Genomic DNA, 5,120 nt, shown 5'->3' on the forward strand with positions numbered 1-5,120 from the left:
CATGCTGCTATCTCTTTCTTCTTCATATTATATTTCTCTTTAATCTTGTTTCTTACACTTACACTTACACATAAGAAGCTGTATCGTCTTTGTTGTATATTGTACTAAGACACGGTTGCTAATGTTAAAGCGACAAAAATTATGATTTTTCTTTTTCTCACTCCAAGCTTTTCAAAAAAAAAAAAAAAAAAAAAAAAAAAAAATCTCAGCTGACAGAATTATACACACCTTATCAAAATCTACCTTAATATTATCAACTTCTTTTTTTTTTTCCTCTTATGCCGATCTATCTTTAAACGCCAAAGGATTATCGACTTTCGGAATCATCGTAATAAATGACATGTTGGATCCTCCTAGAATAGCAGCAAACTCAAAGAACTCATGAGCAAACCCACAGACATCACCTTTAAAAAGCTCCCAATTTCTTTTTTAAGAAAACATAAATCCCTCTCTTTGATCCGAAGATAGAACCTTCAACCGAGGAATGGGGTTAGCTACTGCGCATCAGAAAAAGCTATAAATTTATTAATAACAAATATTATCATAATTAAATATGAAATACATTAATTATAAATATTATTATCATAATTAAATGTAAGATACATTAATAAGTTCATAATAAATACATTTCATATTTAATCATGACAATATTTTTCATAATTACATATTAGAAAATCACTTTATTTTATTATAAAAACTTGTTTCACCGGTTATTAATGGGTTGTGCTATAAATACTCCATTAACCAATTTTACCCTCTTAACATGAATCTAATCAACTTTTTTTTTCCTTTTTGTTTTTTTTTTTGTTGTTTTTTCTTTTATTTTATATTTTATTATTACTATTATTATAAATTTTGATAACCATATAAAATTTGGATAACATTTTAAAATTTAGACAACAATATAAGTTTGGACGACATTATAAAATTCGAATGACTATATAAAATAGAACAAAAGTAAAGTTTGCTTTCAATCCGCATAACGCACCACGCAAATGTAATACCAAACCAATTAATATATCCGTGATAAATAAAGACAAACTTTGTTTTTGTTCCGTTTTATATAGTCTTTCGAATTTTATCATGTCGTCCGAATGTTAAAATTTCATTCGAATTTTAAAATGTTCGAATTTTATACGGTTACCGAAATTTATAATAATAATAATAAGATTAAAATAAAAAAAAATAATTAAAAACAAAAAAAAAAGGAAAAAACCAACAACAACAAAAGACAAGATAATCACATAGGATGGAATTGGAAAACATTTAGGGTATTTATAGTATTAACCTTATTAATTTGATAACGACTTTAATGAAAAAGAATAATAATAATAATAATAATAATAATAATAATAATAATAATAATAATATTATGTTTTATTAGGGGGTGTTTGGGATTAAGAACTTTTTTATTCATATTTTTTTTCGAAAGATAATTTTAAAAAGTTTTTGTTTAAACTTTTAAGGGGAGAAAGAAAAAAAAGACAAAAGTTGTCAAAAGTCAGATTCGTGACTTTTTAAAAGTCCCATTTTTCTTCTTCTCAAAAAACTAATTTAAAATATCTTTTTTAATTACCAAACAACTTCTTAAACTTTTGATTTTTTGAAAAAACCAAAAGTCTCAAAACTCATTTTAAAAGCAAAGCCATGATCATTTGGTTATTTTTGTAAAATATTGACAAAATTGCAAGAATGGTCCCTGTGGTATGTCGAAAATTGCCACTTTGAACCAAACAGATTTGGACTAGCACTAATGGTCCAAAAAGTTTCATTGTGTTGCAAGTTTGGTCCATTTTGGTTTTAAATGACGATTTTGCCCTTTATATTTTGTTTTTTCAATTTTTTTGTTACAAAAATCAAAAAAGAAAAGAAAAAAAAAAGAAAAAAAATGCTCTCTCTCTCTCTCTCTCTCTCTCTCTCTCCTACCACCTCCATCGCATGAGTTCAAACAGCAGCCAGATTTTCCGGCAAACACCAACAGCAACCGGATTTTCCGGTAACCACCAACACCAGTCGGATTTTCCGACAACCATCGCCACCGGTTCAACACCACCACCAACATCGATATTTTGGCAAAATCCATCACCACAACAGATCTGAAAATCTAGGGAGGACGACAGATCCATAGATCTAGATCCGACGTTGCTACAACCTGAGACATCTATGTTCGATTTGACACACCCACAAACTCGAAAAAGACCAACGATATTAAACACACACACACATACACAATCGCCACAACAGATCTGAAAATCTAGGGAGAGGAAGTCGTCGCCGCCATCAACAAACCTCCGTAAAGAGAAAGGGTTTCTCCGGCTTCACCTTCGTCTCCTTCGTCAGTCACATCTGGAGTGTATGTAGATCTGAGAAATGGGGAGACCTGTTAAGAACTGACTTAGAAAGAGGGACAGACTAATTCGGGTTTGTTATCGTGTTCTTCCATGTAGGATTTGCAGAGTTGAATTCGTCATTGGAGCAGCGGAGATAGAGGACAACCCATCTGAAAACCCTAGCCGTCGAGAAACCCTTACTTCGAATCTCAATCTCCTTTCTCTCGTCGCCGACTGTCGTGGTTCAAAGGGAGGGCAGCAACGATCGAAACGGGTGTTTGGGTGGTGCTACCTGACCAGAAGGAGACGGAGGGGCAGCCTAGGTCGGTGGCAACCATCGGTGTCTTTTTCTTTGGCCGGTGGTAATCAAGAAACAAGAGAGAGAGAGAGAGAGAGAGAGAGAGAGAGAGAGAGAAAGAGAGAGACAGAGAGAGAGAGAGAGAGAGAGAGAGAAAGAGAGAATGTGTGTGTGTGTGAGTGAGAGAGATGGTAATTCTTTTTTTTTTTCTGTAATAAAAAAATGAAAAAAAAATAAATACAAAGGGCAAAATCGTCATTTTAGAAAAAATTAAACTAAAATGGACCAAACTCGCAATAAAATGGAAACGTTTGGACCATTGGTGCTAGTCCAAACCTGTTTGGCCCAAAATGGCAATTTTCGACATACCACAGGGACCATTCTTGCAATTTTGTCTAAAATATTCAGTCAATCTAAACATGTGCATTAAAAATAGCTCCATGATCATTTGGTTATTTTTCTATTTAGATTTTGTTCTCCCCCCACTCAATAAATAAAATGCAGCTTATTCAAATTTTCTATAAAACTTAACGTATTAATTTTAACTATGTTCGATTGCTCTCTATTTTAATTTATTTATGCCTATATTAATCATTGATAAAAAAAATTAATATAACTACATATTATTTTGTAAAAATTACACAGGAAGGCATGAACTATTTGCTGTTGCGGGTTGCAGTTGCATGTTGGGTTATTTCATTTTTTCTAGGCCTGTTAATCTAAACTGGGCATGCACAAACCAGTTTTTTTTTATGAACCGAAGCCGTTCAGAAAACCAGTTCAGTTCTGGTCAACTTAGTCAAAACCGGTTCAACTTCTAAATAATCCGAACATATGTAAACCGTTCGGTTCTATAGAAACCAGTTCAAAAAACCGGTCCAAAAATGGTTTCAAAAACCGGTTCAAAAATGGTTCGACAGAAAAAAGTTTTTTTTTTTTTTTTTTTTTTTTTTTTTTTTTTTTTTTTTGTTGTTGTTGTTGTTGTTGTTGTTGTTGTTGTTTTTGGGCTAATAATTGAAAAATACGAATGAGTTTCTTTTTTAGCTTCTATTGCTTTTATTGTGTTTAACAAAAAAATATGGGATTCACACTAGGTTATTTGGAATTGGGGGTGGAATGAATTGGGAAGGCATAAGTCTTTTGGTAATACACACATATACACGTTCATATATATGCCAAAAGGTTTTTATTTTTTTTTTATTTTTTTTTCTTTTGTTTTTTGTTTAATAATATAAATATCCTTTGATGTATTAACTTTTTTTTTTGGTTTTAAATTTTATGTTTGTGTATATGTACGAAAACATAATGTATATACAAAATTGTTCAACTTGAATCAACACATTTTTTGGAGCAATTTTTAACTTTTTTTTTTTTTTTCATTTTTTTTGTTTTTTTATATTGGAAATACATAATACAACTTCAAACATAAAAACACAAAACATCCAAATTGTCAAACTAATACATCTTCAAATATAAAACATTGTTGTCGTCGTAGTCTTCATTCCAAGTGCAATTGTATTTATTTGTCATCTGTCATGTCGTTGCGTAATCCTCTCTCATACTCGATCTCTTCTAAGGTGAGTGGCACCGACATTCCCATCGCTACTTCTTCCTCATGTACTCGTGCTTCGGCATGCAATAATGTGTCTTCTACTACTTCAACGTCTTGTATTTGTTCCACGCCATCAAGGTAGCATTTCAAGCAAATGCACACTTCCACCGACAGAGGGGTTAGTTTTGTTCTTCTTGGTGATATTACCCTGCCACTAACAGGAAATCCCGATTCCGAAGCTACCGTAGAAGCTTGGGAGCTTAGTAGATCACGGGTCAAAGCGGCTAGAATTGGAAATTGGGTTTCCTTTCCTTTCCACCAAGCCAAAATATCAAAATTTCCAAACTCTTGAATACTCATCTGAGACAAGAAATCGGAACCAATGTACCTTCCGAGCTCGCTACTAGGGGTGTTAGACCGAGCTCGTTTGGAATTTTTATTCCTTAAAGTATTATAAAGTCTAATTGTTTCGCTATTTTGGTGAGAAGTGGATCCGGATGCCCCGTATTTTACATCATGTCATGAATGTTTGTTAAACCATATTTTGTTAAATAAACTTCAAACAAATTTTGAAAAACTTATTTAAACTTTGAAACTTCCTTTGATGCATAATCCATGTCATCATCCAATAAACCCAAATCGTAACAAATATTTTCAATTAAAGTCTCAACCCCCCAACATTTAGGGTGTGTTTGGCAAGTCATAGCTAGCTTATAAGCTAGTTTTTTTTGAGCGTTTTTGTCTTGTCATGTTTGGCAAGCCAAACAATAGCTTATAAGCTAGTTTTTTTTTAGCGTTTTTGTCTTGTCATATTTGGCAAGCCAAACAATAGCTTATAAGCTAGCTTTTTAAAAAGCTAATACAAGTAACGTTTTAAGGAGCTTTTTGACATTCTTCCATTTTTAACCTTTGAAATACATAACCGATGCATAATATCAGC

The sequence above is a fragment of the Lactuca sativa genome, chromosome 4 (genome assembly GCF_002870075.4).
Source record: "Lactuca sativa cultivar Salinas chromosome 4, Lsat_Salinas_v11, whole genome shotgun sequence".
Lineage (NCBI taxonomy): Eukaryota > Viridiplantae > Streptophyta > Magnoliopsida > Asterales > Asteraceae > Lactuca > Lactuca sativa.